The 16,751-nt window shown below is 30.2% G+C and overlaps 1 pseudogene; it reads right to left on the bottom strand.

Moving 5' to 3' along the window:
- Window positions 1-292: 292 nt before the first annotated feature.
- On the bottom strand, window positions 293-5,597 carry LOC114748138 (WAT1-related protein At1g68170-like; annotated as a pseudogene).
- Between the last annotated feature and the right edge of the window lie 11,154 nt (window positions 5,598-16,751).

Below are 16,751 nucleotides of genomic sequence, written 5' to 3'. Positions count from 1 at the left end.
AATTACAAATTCAAAACTAATATTAGCACAATATATTTTACTGATCTATAGAAATTTATTAAACTGAAATACGCACACATATTAATTCGTTTTGAAAACTGAAAAGTGAACCTTACTTCAACTTTCTTAGCGGGCATGTAAGATAATGCCAAACAGACTCACTAACAATGAATGTATCCCCTTTGACCACCCAAAAGGGAAGTAATTTGTCCGAAAATCAATTTTTTTAATGAGGAAAGTAATTGACAATCATGTAAATACATGATTTACTATAAGTTTATCGTGTGATAATTTATTTATGTGCAATCCCCATCAACAACGTTATTCGAAGTATTATATTGTTGCTTTTCCGGTCATCAATGGAGGATTTGACGATAATTTCAACGGAAGGGGATGACACGTGGAGGGTCTGTGATGGGACATTTAAAAGATTCATCATCTTCATCTCTTTGCCTTTGCCCCATAAAACCATGTATAATCCAATTATTATGAGCACTCCTCCGATTATACTGCAAATGAACAGACACATATTATAGGCCAAATCATTTTATTACACTGTCCATAGATTTATATATGATATAAAAAGCTCTAACCAGTTTTAATATTTAAAATGTCCTGAACAACTAATTTCTTTTTTTTTTTTGGCAATACACAAAAACTACACGAGTTGTTACATGATTTGGCATATGACAATGACAACTTGAATTATTTTCTCCTATCTTGGTTGGTTTGATGGATTTAGAAAGTTGTATTAAAAAGATATCAAATGCTATCATTGTTATTTTTGAAATGTTACAGTCTCTATAAACTATAGAAACTAGTTAGAAAATTTATTTTGATCCTAAATACAAAACTTAAGTCCATTTTGTATCCCAAATTAATAATTTTCCCATGTCATTTCTATCAAATATATATATTAAGGACCAAGTTTCAATGCAAATTACTAAAAAGTATATTTTAACAAAACACCACACATATTTTTATAAATAACTAACTTAGTTAATTTTTTTTAATCTGTACAAATTAGTTATATAGTTACTATATTAAGGATTAAAAGAAATAGTCATTAATAGAGTTGAATAAATTTAGTAAAACATTGTACTTTTGTGAAAATTAATTTGACTAATATTTAAATTTTAATAGTAGAGACTAAACTTCTTGGAAGTATTATTGAAATCAATTTCAACTAAACTTGTTAGATTCTTTCTTCTCCTTTTTTTGTTTGCCAGAATACTTCCTGGACTTCTACTTAGTTTTCTTTTTTTTTGGCCTGCTCTACGTAGTGTTTTTTCAGGATTTCCAAGTTATACGTAAATATTGGCATTCTGGCCAATTATTTTTATTTAAATGTCAATAAAGGACTAAAGCTGTTAATAGCTAGATATTTAAATTTTGAATGCCAAAATATCAACATTCTTCTTATTTTGTCTTAATTTTCATTTACAACAAAACCAAAAAGAAAATTAAAGAAAAGGAATTGAAAGGGGAGAGATTTATAAATATACCTTCCAAGATGAAGCATCTCGTTCATAAAGAAAGATCCAACAAAAGCCAAGAAAATAAGCTGGAGAGGACTGAATACAGATACAAATAGAGGCCCTCCATTGCGTACAACACCATGCTATCATCACCACATTCAACCCTTGTGCCACTAGCCCCTACACTCCAATAATTAACGCGCCTATTAAACTTCAAAGAGGAAATTAGATAGAAAAAAATTGGGGAAAAGTCCCCTATTGTAAATTTTGCTGGTGAAAAGAATCTGATAAATTTTTATACCCAGGAAAGAAAGAAAAGTATCGGCGTTATTCTTCAAATTTTGTACACAAAGATTATCAGTACTTTGATTTGGATTTTCCTCACCAATAAAATTTTCAATACCCAAATTTCCTAATTAGATTTTTTGTTTTGGGAAAACCATTCTTGAGGTACTTATAATTTCTTTTAATTTTTTAATTTGATACCTGAGTTTTTTCTCTATATTAAATCATTTAATTTTGCTTTGTTAGCAGAATTAGTTTTTGTAAGTGGTCTAATAATGTTAATAGAGCAAAGTTATGGAGATTAACCGTATTAAAAGAGTAAAATTAAAGGATTTAATAAGAAAAAAACACACATATGTATCAAATTAAAAATTCAAAGAAAAACTATAGACACCTCAAGAACAGTTTTTTCCCCTTTTTTGTTTTCTAGAAACTAAACTTAAACATTCATTGACAAGATCTCTTGTTTGGGAGTAAGTAGAGAAAAAAATTAAAAAAATTTATAAAGTATTTCCTCCAGTCCTAAATAAGTGAATATAAAAATTACATAACTAATTTATAGATATTAAAAAATTGGCTGAATTAATCATCTATAATAAACTTGCATTATTTTTCTAAAATATCTCTTTGATCAATATCCCATCGATGAAAATCCCATTTTATATTGATTTTTTTTTATAAATTTGAAATAAAAAGTGGATTGGGACATTATATTTAAAGTTAAAACAAATACCCAACTAGCTATTATATGTAGGAGTATGGGCTCTCCACTTGATTTCACTGAACTTACAACTTTTTAAGAAGTTAATCCTGATAATTAGAGAAGTAACTTAGTCGCATACCACATAAGACACAGTGAGAAGCCTTATGTTCCAACCCAGTTTCCATTGACTCCAATCCCTTTCAGTGCAAAGGGCAAAACCAATAGAAAACACTGACGCTGTAAAACTCATCAACGCTGTGCTTGAGTAATAACAAGGATATCTCTCCCCCATCTTACTCTGCACAGAAAAAATGGTAACTTTTGAGTAAACGACAACACCAAGCATCAAAACGACAAGCGTCTGGACAAAAAGGGACCTGGACGATGAGCCACAAAGAGAAACACGAGATGAAACCCAAGCCACGGAGTGCACCTAGGAGGTTGTTGCCAACGGAGGAAGAGTGAGACGATGCCACGTGGCTCTTGTTGGGATGGAAAAAGGTGACGTGGAAGGAGGGTGTGGGTATTCGTACACCTCTATAGAACGTTAGAATCATGGCCCCGCTTGTTCCTGCAAGGGTTCCGATGATCTTAGCTTTCCCGGCCGCCGTCTTCCAATTCAATTTTTCCAGGCTAAGGATATAAAGATAAATGTAGATCAAGATACATTAAAAATGGAGTATTTACTACTAACTCTTTGGAAGTGTTTCAACTAATACTGAAAGATGATGGTGGTAATTAAAACATTTATATTTATCAAAAAATATAATTTTTATACAATCCATACAGAATTCTAATGCTTATATTTTCAAACTTTCTAGTATATGTTGTAAAGTTTGTTGATTTTTATCATATTATAATATCTTATAATTTAAATTTTTATCTCGTTTATTGAAAATTAATTTATTTAGATTTTTTTTAGATGGCTTAAAATATATTTTAAATTTATATTCTTTTCAATCATATAGTATAATCTTACTTTATTTTTAACCATTGTTGGTTTGAACCCGACTTATGACAAAATAATAATAATAAAGTACAGGTAATGAAATAAAATCGTCTGACATATATACATGATGAAATATTAATAAAAATATAGTAGTAACAATGAAAATAAAAACATATTAAAACATTAATAATATGATTCTAAACTTTTATATCATTTGGAAGAAATTCAAAGTACAGTGAAATTATATAGCTCACTAGTATATATAGCTATAAATATTAAGGCTTGAGAAAAATATTCATATTGAGATGTTAGGGGCTGTTTGGATTATTTTTTAGAAATAATTTTATAAAATACGAAATAAATATATAAGAGGAATTTTGTATTACCTTGCCTGAAACAACTTTTCTTTGTAAATGATTTTTCAGCATACCAAACTCCCCTGGGAGGTTGAAGGAAAAAGTACCTTCACGGCTCTATGTATGGTGGCCAGAAGTTTAAATTTGAAATATTGAACAATGATTTTTTTTATGTGATTGAAATTAAATTTTTATTTTTAGAATTCAAATTGTTATTTGTCTTCAAACAAATGAAAGTGAAACTAGTGGGAGCCAAGTAAAAAATCTCTAGATGATTATCATCATAACTGCAACTACCGACAACGTAATCAAATACTTTGACTTCCCTTCTGTTTTACATATATTATAAACATTTTTTTTATTTTCAAAATCTATATAATTAAACCTGCCTCAAATTACATAAGTGTATTGAAATGTTTGACCCAAAAAAAAAAGTGTATTGAAATGATGATGAAAACAAAACAGTTATCAAAAAGAAAAATTAAAATTTACACTAAAAGAAAATAATGATGGTATTTATTTTTGAAAAATAAGGCTTGTCAGTAAAGTTTCACCTTATTTTTTAATCAAGTTTTTGTATGTTCCTTTTATTGAGTCCTACATATACTTATAATCAGTTAATTAGTTAGAAAAAAAGTATTAATAATGTAAAGAAGGTTTAATAATTTACCCGAACAAAAGGGCCATAACAAAGGTAGCAGCTGGAAGGGTTGACCATTGCTGATGCAAACGTTACAGTTGTTAAGGCCAGCATGTCCAAGAACAATGTTTGTGCCAATGTCCCTCTGAATTACATAAATCATAAACTGTCTCAATTTCTTTTTAAACTTCTGTTCATTGGATGAGGAAATGTGTTTGAGAAATTCTCTCAATCAAAGCCATTTAATACTCTAACAGACTTGTTAGATGACTAATAATGAAAAAAAAAAAGACTAAGAAAACATACTTTAGAGATGGTCTTGATATAAGAGAGCTAATTAAGAATTAGATTTATTTGGTCATAAATATAAAACTTCAACTATTTATTCCGTCTCCCGAATTTATAATTTATTTTCTAAAGTATATCTATTGACTATACATATTAAGAGGTGTTCATCTAATAGTAGACATGATTCAAAAAATAAGTTAAGAAATTCAACTCATATTTATTATAAATAATTAACATAAATTTTTTTTAATCTATTTAAATTAATTAAATAGTGTTTATATTAAATATCAGAGGTAACTATAGGGCATGCATTTTTTCCAAGTGACATCATATGGTACAGAGAAAAGAGTCGAAAAGTAATCCATCGTTATTGAGAATCTGTTTGGTGCTGATTACTTTAATAAGCACCATAAGCTCATTAAATCTGGACCATCTGTATCTCATTCGGATGGTCCAAAATTGATTTTTTTTTTTTTATTTTTATTATTCAAAATAATTATTTTAATATATATAGAATCTAAAATAGGGATAATCTCTTAACTATCATTTTTTCAAAAATTAGTTTGTTCTATTCAAAAATAAATAATTAAAGATTTTTAATCTAGCACCTCCAAATGAAATATAGATAGTTCAAATCTCATGGGCTTATGGTACTCATCAAAATAATGAGTACCGAAACTGGTTCCATTATTGTAAGTGACATTCCATCTTGAACAGTATAAGCATATAATATTCCAAATACATTATATTCTGGTGACGTCTATATATATGCATCGAAAAAAAGCTATGGAATCAATATATATATATAAATTTAAACTAAAATTACAGTGATGAATTAATTAATTTAATACCCAAATAAGCCAGATATAATCCCCTGAAACAGTACAGTCCAAGTCATAAAGCAAGAGGAGCCATGAAAGCAGCGGAGAAAACAAACGATAAGCGATGGCAATTCGCAAGTTCATGCCGTCAAAAGACAACTTTGTAAAGAGCGTTACCCACAACGTAAAATAATTGAACCACCACCATTAATATGGCTGGTTGTTGGCAAAAAAAAAAAAAATGGCTGGTTCAACCCATCCCCGCCCCGCCTCACATATGTTCTTCATTATCTTTGCCGGCCACTGCCGGTGGCAGCACCACCAGCTGTTCAGACGGCTGCGAGAGAAGGACAGAGGGAGGAGGGAGGGCGAGGCACTAGATCACCGAGGATGTGTTGTCTTTGTGTTTGGGTGAGCCAATTCATGAAGTGGGCAATTTATAGTGGGGAAAAAGAATATCACTATTAAAAAATTACATTTTAAAAGATATTAAAGTCTTAATTTTTAAAATATTACTTTTATTTAAAAAAATATTTATGATTAGAGTGGCCTTATGAATTTTTATGAATCTTGAAATGAGTTAAATTGTTCGTGAATTAACACAACTTTTTTTTATAGTTTTATTCTTCTATTAAGAAGTGAGGATCTGAAAAATTAAGCTACAATTTAAAATGAATAGAGTATCATTAATAATTTAATATTGCAGGAAAATTATCACCAAAAAAAATATTGCAGGAAATTTTTTTTTCTTTAATCTTAAAATATGATATCAATATTAAAATAATATATAAACATAAACTTACAATAAATTACAATATTTATAAATTATAATTCATTTTTAAATACTCCTTTGGTGCTATTTATAAGATAAAGAGAGAAGATTGGTCCTATTTATAAATCACTTTATTAAATTTTTAGCATTCATGTACTATTTTGTCCTCCATTTATTACATTATATATACTTATTTATTTTGAAAGATGTATATATTAAATAGGGATAAAGTTAGAGAGTTTGTATGTTTTAATGGAGAGTTAACACAATTTAAGATTTTTCTTGATGTGTGTAAAACATATTGGAAGTCTTTATAAATAGAATTAGAAGAATAGATTACAACTTACAACATGAGATTAAGTGTCTCTTTCCAGAATAAAAATTGAAATACCTTTTCGTTTAATTGTCCGAATGGCATCAAAGATGCTCTTTACTAGACACAAATTAAACAAGATGAAATATTTGATTCTTCTTCATATATCTACGGCTCATTATTTTATTTATAATTTTATTTAAAAATATATGTGCTATTTCTCATGCACAAAATTATTTATCTTCTTGTCAGTCTTATTTTATTTTGTCGTAAAATATTAGTAGAAGGAATAATGGTCTACCCAAAAAAATACAAAGGACAAGGACGCTTCTTCTTCTTCTTTTTTCTTTCTTTGCTACACACAAAAATTCTCATAATGGAGGCAATATAATTATGTTTGAAATGCTCTCGGGCATAAATATGAATACCTCTTCTAACAGAAATTCAAAAATTGATAGATTACATTGTAAGAGACTAATATTTTTTGCTAGACCTAACCCAATTGGTTGTGATGCTTCTATTTTAAGAAAGTTTAAAAGGAATTTATTCTGGGTGGTTGTGGTAGGGCTTCCCACTTTGAGTTAGTGCCATCAACAATCAAGAATGCGTTCTAAAAGTTGGATCACATTGGTGGGTTCAACTTATTGAATTAATTCAATATCTGAAGGAAAATGACAATCAAATGGAAATCTTAGTCTGTGAGATGTTTCCTTCATAGGAAATAAAAGAGAAGATGAAGGAGAAGCACATGCAAGATCATTAATAATTTAGTGTTTTTGAATTTATATTCTGATATTTTGATGTTTGATGTTATAGGTCATTCTAACTTTTATGATTCTCTACAATAAATTCTTTTGTTCTAATTTTTCCTAAGGACTATTTTTTATGCAACAATTTTAAATAAATAAATACCATAATGTTTGAAAAAAATATTTTCTAAAATATCATATTAAAATTAACAAAATTAAAGTAAAATAAACATAAATTATATTGATCAATGGATTCCTCATCATATTTAATGACCATAAGTTCTTTTTATATGCGTATTGAAATATTATTTTGGACAAAAATAAAATTTAAAATAGAGAAATTGTATGGTACGCAATTTTTAAAACATAAGGAAAGTCTCTATAATCAAAATAAAATAAGTCAGTGTATTCAATCAAAGTGTTTTTGGTCAAAAACAAATTAAAGAAGTGAAATTTGCTTGTCAATAAACACTCCTTATCTTTCTCTCTCTTTTTTTCCTCTTTTAACTTCTCCCTTGTTTGATTTGTGGTCATCTTCATTGTTTTTTTTATGGAATGAGAATAAGAATCCACTAAAGGGCATATGTTTAGTTGAGTTCGACAATTATTAAAATTTATTCCATTCTACGCACCAATTATGTCCATTCCTCAAAATAAATTCAGTTTTACTCCTCCGATGTATAATATAAATTAGGAAAAATTTCAAAAAAAAATACCTTTAAAATTTTAAAATTTTAAATTAGGAATGATTGCAAAAATGTGTTATTATTTAATTTTTAAATGTTGTCAATTATTATTAAAGTTTAGTAAACAAGATTGATTTTGAATTTTAAAATTCAAAGGTTTTTTTTTTTCAATTCTCCCTATAAATTATCTTATATATTTTAGTTGGGTAAATATAAGTTCAGAACATTCAATGTTTATTTTTCTATTTTGTCGTTCTATAAAATTAACTTTTTATAATTAATTAACCCATTATAATTAGTATAGTATTAACCTTTGTCAAGGTCATATTTGAAATGCTGTATAAATTCTTTACATGTGTGTGTGTGTGTGTAATGTTATCACCACTCCCTAATTAATACTTTTGGTTTATATAAAACGGTTAAACCAAACTTATGTTACCAACCGAGAGCGCTATTTTAATTCAAATGGAATGAAGGCCTAATGTGATTATATGAATGAAACGAGTAATGTGTCATTCCTCTTTAACTACTTAATTATACTATTGCGATTTCCTGTTCATTGTTAATGTGTCGTGCTTGTGATGACTTTCTCATTTAGTTTATTTTTATTGGAACATCATTATGGTAATTTTCTTATTTTCTTTTCTAATCCTTGCATTATTTTCATTTTTTAAGAACAAAATTACAATGGAATACCTATTTTCATAATGTTATAAGAACTCATTAAAATTTTCATTCTTATTCTTAATATAAGAGCTAGACAGGGGTTGAATTTAATTTAATTTTAAATATAAGTCCTAAATCATTTTGTCTCTCAAATTTATAAATTTTTCTTAAAGCATCCTTATTGATTCTTCATGTTAAGGTGGTTCTGACTAAAGAGTAATTTTAATATACATGATCAAAGAAGGTAGTTTAGAAAAACCAACACACATTTATTAAAAATAAATAATTTAACTAATTTTTTAATATTCGTAAATTAGTTATATAGATTTTATATTAAGAACAGGAGGTAGTATTATTATAAATTTATGATCATCGACCTTTCTATAATAAATTTCTATATTATTGTCACTAAAACAATTAAACTCGAACTCGGGATGCATCATGATGTTTATTTGTTCCACTGATATATTTAATTCAATTAAAATTCATTCTCATTTTTATAAAATATTATTCTTATTCTTATCGCCGTTTTCAATATTAAAAAAAAAGCTGCAAAGCAAATTGGGGCGGCTTTCAATTATTGACATGGATCCTATCATTCCTTTTCTTCACATGCTTATGAAAAATATTCGTCCAAATAACTAATGGGTTGGATCTAATAAAAAGAACTAGTCTCTCACAACGCAACCAATTAAAGTTCAAATTCTTCTGAAAAAGTATTCACATTTAGTGTCTGACAATATTCTGGATAGGATTATCTCTACACTACTACAAAATGACAAATACTTGACAGTTATTTTGGGTCATATTTGACAGTTGAAAACCGTCAAGTATACTGGCATCATATATTTCAACCGCAGATATTTGACCGTTATTAACCGTCAAATATTTTAATAATATTTGACGGTTTTAAATGAAGAACCGTCAATTATTATTCAAACAATTGATGGTTTTTCAGAAAAACCGTAAACTATGTGTCTAAATACTTGACGGTTATTTCTGAAAAACCGTCAAGTATACTTTAATACTTGACGGTTCCATAAGGAACCGTCAAGTATTATATGAATACTTGACGGTTTTAAGTAATAACTGTCAAGTATTATGGGAATTTTTTTTATACGCCTTCTGCTTTGCCAGCAGCCCCCTTGCAATTTTGAAACCGAAAAAAGGCTCATTCAACAGAACCACGCAGGCCAGCATTCAAACCAATTCAGCCATATACATCTTAATGAACCAAATAATTTATATTATTATATATACATGAACCAAAACCAACTGTGATATTAAAAAACTTGTGTTTAAGGCAAGTAATATAAAAATTCTGGACAAGTACAAAAAGGTGAACCAATTCCAAAATTAGCCAATTGCCGAAGTTGTGCAATGCCAAAAACTAAACATAGCCAAAAATGAACCAAAACCAAAATTGAAACCAAGCTATACATACAATGTCTTAATGTATACTTCCCTATCTATTTTGTGCCCACTGACGGAATAAGGCCATCGCCAACTCTTCAACGATTTCTTCCATCTGAGCGGATGAATACACTATGCAATATGTGTTGGCAAAGTATTGTATGCAACCACAAATTATGACATAAGTTAGATATAAATGTAAAGCTATAGTAAGTACAATTCTTAAATATATAAATTGAACTTTAACAAATGCATATTATCTGCATAGGGATTGTGTCAGCATTGTACATAATTATCTCTTTCATAATTTCATCATCACGCAATATCCACAATGGGAGCTTTTTTTGGGTTGACGTGGGCACTGTGAAGAATGGAAAAGGAAATAATATTAGTAAATCATATAAATAAACCATATTTAGTAAAATAGTAAATAATGGTAATGAATATCTTCACTTTCTTCCATGGGAAGGTATCGTCAAATTGGTTGTTTTTTTTACCGGGGGGCAGGGTAAGGCTTGATTTGTGCGGTATAGCCACAAAGCCCTGAGAAGACAATAAAATTGAATATTAATGATTGTCAAAAATTAGATTGAAGCAAGAAATTAAATTAAATTTAAATAATAGATATAAATGTTACTTGTTGAACAATGAAACCATAAATAGTTGATTGGTTGGATTCCCATGAAGAGAATCAAGATACCAAATCCTTGGCTTTGTGGGATTGACCACAATCAGCATCCAGTGTCCCCTAAGTATAAGAACGACAATTAGAACAATTACAAATTATTTTGAAAATAAAAGAATTTAGGAAAGTTCAGTATACTACGTATCCACCCTTGACAGTAAGGCGCCAAAAACAAAGTCTGAGCCCCGGTGCTGCCCTAGAAATGAAGATATCCAAAAGTCTCTGGATAAGTCTTTCTTCATATCAGGTCCGTGGCTGACAAACTCAATTATTTTTATGTATTTTGATATCTTTTATATGGGTTTTGTCAACTTAATTAGTCCCTTTTGACCTTAATTGATTGATTAATTGATTTAATATATTTTATTTTGAATTATTATTTTATAGGGGTAAAATTGTCATATTTTGGTTTAATTGTGACTAATTGATTTTTTAGGACAATTAATACTACCTTATTCTTGAATTTTGTTTGCAGGTTTTTGGAAGATTTAAAAAAAATGAAAAAAGAAAAAATAATAATAATAAAAGGGGAGCAAAACACAACGTTTTGCCCCCCAACCTAATATAATATAATTCAATCTTCTTCTTCACCGAGGAGCGAAAGGCGGACACACACCCACGAGCTAGAGGCGGCGAGAAATCAGAGAGCAAGACGTGAGAAGCAGAGGGCCGACAGCGCAAGACGAAGGACCATTCATCATCTTCTCGGTTGAACCTCCCTTCGGCTCCATCCATCATCTTCTTCCTCTCCTTCTCGGCGTCAACAGAATAGAGGCACGAACAGTGAAGCAGACGAGCAGGGGCGAACAGAGAAGCTCGATAGTTCTCTTCACTCCTCCTTCAATATTCTTCATGGCTGGACAGGTAGACTGCTGGAGGGGGCATTTTTGATGGCAATCCGTGGCTAGGGGCTATAATTCTCTAATTCAACAACAATGGCAGGAGCTTGATCATCAAAGGGGAGTTTAGTTGCTTTAATTTCCTGTCTAATAATTGTTTAACAATTCCTAGGTTTTAGGATAGTTATTCTGATTATTAGAAAATTTTTATTGTTTAATCTGATTATATTTGGAGATTATTGTGACTGGATTATTATTTAGCATTTGACATTGGACTGTTTATAGCTTTAATTTCAATTATAATGTTGTGGTTATGACATTTGTATTGATTTTGGAGTTAATATATTGTGATTTTCTGAGGTGGCTTGGAATCTTGGATCATATTGTCTCCTGCTAGCTTTAATTCTGTTGTTTTGGATTTAAGAATTCTAATTAAGCATTGGTTTTTAGCATCCTTAATCCCATTTTACTATTCTGGTTGCAGTTAGTACGTTGGGATTTTAGGAAAATATTTTATGGCAATTCGAGGTGACTCGGTTGTTGAATTAAAAGCTTAATTATAATTCTAAATTCATTATTTTAACTCCCGTATCTTTTGGAGTGAGGATTGCCTGCGTTGTTGAATTGGAGGATTGATTATTATCAGTGTTATTTATGTGTCTCATTTTCATTTCTTTAATCTTCATTCATTTTAATCATTTTTATATAAAAACAAAAAGTATTTTAATTTCAATTTAATTCAAGGTGTTTACTTAGCAATTATCAAATAGCTTTTTAATTCTGTTGTTTTGGATTTAAGAATTCTAATTAAGCATTGGTTTTAGCATCCTTAATCCCATTTTACTATTCTGGTTGCAGTTAGTACGTTGGGATTTTAGGAAAATATTTTATGACAATTCGAGGTGACTCGGTTGTTGAATTAAAAGCTAAAAGCTTATAAATTATAAATTCATTATTTTAACTCCCGTATCTTTTGGAGTGAGGATTGCCTGCGTTGTTGAATTGGAGGATTGATTATTATCAGTGTTATTTATGTGTCTCATTTTCATTTCTTTAATCTTCATTCATTTTAATCATTTTTATATAAAAACAAAAAAAAGTATTTTAATTTCAATTTAATTCAAGGTGTTTACTTAGCAATTATCAAATCAAAAATCCTTTTTTAATATTTTAGGTTACTTGCATTTATTTACTAGGATTTAATTTCATTTTCGGTTCCTCAAAGTGAATACGACCCGGATTGTGCACTATATTGCATTAATTCGGTTAATTTTTGGAGTAACCCCAAAGCGACAAATTAAGGGTAGTTAACTTTAGTGGCCAGTAAAAGTGTGGAGGCTGATGATTTTGAACTTGTCATCAAGGCCACTAGGGGCTATAAAGTTCTTGAAAAGATATCTAAATCAACAAACAAAGATATCAATAGGATAAAGGGAAAATGACACTAAGGTCCCATACAACACAAAATACTACAAAAAGGTCCCAGAAAATTTAGTAACGATTCTGAAGTCCCAAAGTGACTTGAGTGCAATTTGGTGAATTGTAAAAAGACGCCTCTGCCCCTGGTGAGATGCATCTAAACTAACTCAAAGCTGCCCTGTTTTTCAGTTTGAAAATCAGCACTCTATACGCAGGAACAAGGGAGAAAAAACCCGAATTTCATTCTGCTTCTTCCCCACTCCCATATGAAAATCTCATCCACTCTATTAATGTCAATCATTGGCAAAAATCGCTTGTGTTTTTTGGTTTGGTGTGTGTTTGGTCATTCAAGTTGGGGTTTTATTATAGGTGGGGAGGGTGATTATGGGTGTTCTATTTCTGGGTCTATTGTGGGTGGATTGAAGGTAGGCTTGCTTTGTCTGGGCATGGTTTAGGGGGAATTGATGAGAAAGATGAAGGTTGGTGTGATTAGAAACTCTTACTGCGAAATAGGAAAATATGTTGTCAATAGGGCCGCGACAGTTGTCAATATAGTTCCTTGACTTGTCAATAGTAACAGCATTGTACAGATTTACATTAACTGATTTTTTAAATTTTTTACACAAAGGCCATGACCTTCTGTACGCTTGACTCATTGGTAGAGGTCACAAAAAGAGGAAGAAGAGGCAACAAAGAAGGGTGAGTAGTTACATGAGGTAAAAAAAAAAAAAGCCACTTTGATCCTAGACAAATGATGGCAAAAGAATTTTTTTTGTAAATAGAAGTGACATAAATTTTTTTTGTAGATGTCACAACACACATAAATAATTAGTTTAATACTATATACATGCAACTATATGTTTTTTTTAATGGGTTATAAAATCGGTGTAATTACTTGTATATGAAGTTGTAAATGAAAGTTAGATGTGTATTACATTCTATGCATAGTTAGTTGTCATTATCCGCACCTTTCATTGTCAATATATGCTTCGTCACTTATCACTCACTACACCATTAGTTGTCAATTAATGTGCTGATATAAATTTTAAAAAAATATGATTTTCATTACATAATAATATACAACGTCATACAATATCACTAATTCCTCAAAACTAATCCATTTTTTATAATGTGATATAGAATAGTTATTAAAAGTCAATCATCACTGATGTGAAGTCATAAAATCACTTGTCATGAACAACATATTCACTTGTTAATGGTTTTGCTCTGTTCTGATGTTAGTTTACTAGCAAAGGAAGAAAAAGATGAAGGTTAGTGTGGGTAGAAACTCTTAGCATGAAATGGGATATTGTGTTGTCAATCAGGACGCGATAGTTGTCAATGTGTGCCACAACAGTTGTCAACGTAGCTTCTTAACTTGTCAATAACAGTTGCGTGATTCTTGATGCAGGTTTAAATTACTGATGACGAGTACATCTGGAAAGCATCTATTTTGCTTTATTCACATAAGGAGAAAGTTTATAAATGATAGAGAAGATGATATGAGATATGTGGGAGGTAGTGTAAGAACAACAATATAAAGGAGGGTACAAGTTATGAAGAATTGAAGGAAATTATATCATCAATTGCTGGAAAAGAAGGTAACTCATTTCTTTTGAAATTCTCAGTTGTGTATAGCTCAACAGCATCCAGCTTAGAAATTAACAACCTGAGTTATCCAAAATAACAAGTAATATAACAAGAGTTAATAACAAGTGATATAACAATTTCATAACAAATGAATGTGTGGATATTAATAATTAATATTCAAAATTTTTACAACTGAAGGTGTCATTTATTTATAATGTTAAGTGATATTTGCATTAAAATATAATTATTAAAAAGAAGGTGTTACTCAAATTTATGTTCAATTGATAAGAGACAGTGCCTTCATTAACAAGTCACAGTACTCTATTGGCAAGTCACAGTGCCACCATTGACAAGTTAGTGTGCCACCATTGACAACTGATAATCTGTTGCGGTGTTTGACTATATTTGTCGCGGCACCCCCATCTGTCCCAAGGAGTTGCCATTCTATGTAAGGCACTGCGGCGTCTAGTCATATCAGCCGCAGTGCCCAAACCTTTCAAGAAGTTATTTGGTGAACAACAAGTCATAGCGCTACCATTAACAAGTCAGTGTGCCACCATTGATAAGTCATAGTGCCACCATTAATAAGTTATATTGACAAGTCATAGTGCCACCATTGACACTTCATTAATAATAATTATATATGACAATATAACCAAAATATAATATGACAGAGTAATTGAAAATATCATATGATACTAAAACAGGTTATGTAATTTGAATTCATATTGTTGACAACTTACATCAGCAAATTAATTGACAAGTCACAATGTTCCATTGACAAGTTATAACAGGTCTAATAACAATGCAAGGTGCGGATAATGACAACTAAAATGACAGCAGAATCTAACATGCCAAGTTACACTGAAACCATTAACAAGTGAATATGTTGTTCATGACAAGTGATTTTATGACTTCATATCAGTGATGATTGACTTTTAATAACTATTCTATATCATATTATAAAAAATGGATTAGTGATATTATATGACATTGTATAACATTATGCAATGAAAATCATATTTTTTTTAAATTTATATCAGCACATTAATTGACAACTGATGGTGCAGTGAGTGACAAGTGACGAAGCATATATTGACAATGAATGGTGCATATAATGACAACTAACTATGCATCAGAATGTAATACACAACTAACTTTTATTTACAACTTCATATACATGTAATTACACTGATTTTATAACCCCATTAAAAAAACATATAGTTGCATGTATCCAGTATTAAACTAATTATTTGTGTGTTGTGACATCTACAAAAAAAATTTTATGTCACTTCTATTTACGAAAAAATTCTTTTGCCATCATTTGTTTAGGATCAAAGTGGCTTTTTTTTTTTTTTGTCTCATGTAACTACTCACCCTTCTTTGTTGCCTCTTCTTCCTCTTTTTGTGACCTTTACCAATGAGTCAAGGGTACAGAAGGTCATGGCCTTTGTGTAAAAAATTTAAAAAATCAATTAATGTAAATCTGTACAATGCTGTTACTATTGACAAGTCAAGGAGCTGTATTGACAACTGTCGCGGCCCTATTGACAACATATTTTCCTATTTCGCAGTAAGGGTTTCTAATCACACCAACCTTCATCTTTCTCATCAATTCCCCCTAAATGCCCAGACAGAGCAAGCCTACCTTCAATCCACCCACAATATACCTAGAAACAGAACACCCATAATCACCCTACCCACCTATAATAAAACCCCAACTTGAAGGACCACACACACACCAAACCAAAAACACAAGCGATTTTTGGCAATGATTGATATTAATAGAGTGGATGAGATTTTCAGATGAGAGTGGGGAAGAAGCAGAATGAAGTTTGGGTTTTTTCTCTCTTGCTTCCTGCGTATAGAGTGTTGATTTTCAAACTGAAAAATAGGTCAGCTTTGAGTTAGTTTAGATGCATCTCACCAGGGACAGAGGCGTCTTTTTACAATTCACCAAATTGCACTCAAGTCTCTTTGGGACTTCAGAATCATTACCAAATTTCTTGGGACCTTTTTGTAGTATTTTGTGTTGCATGGGACCTCAATGTCATTTTCCCTAGGATAAATGCTCAAGTACTTAAGTATTTAGTTAAGGT

This window comes from Neltuma alba, unplaced genomic scaffold, assembly GCF_004799145.2.
Source record: "Neltuma alba isolate B1F8T4 unplaced genomic scaffold, ASM479914v2 tig00005621_pilon, whole genome shotgun sequence".
Classification (NCBI taxonomy): domain Eukaryota; kingdom Viridiplantae; phylum Streptophyta; class Magnoliopsida; order Fabales; family Fabaceae; genus Neltuma; species Neltuma alba.
This window is presented reverse-complemented; position numbering and strand designations above follow the sequence as displayed.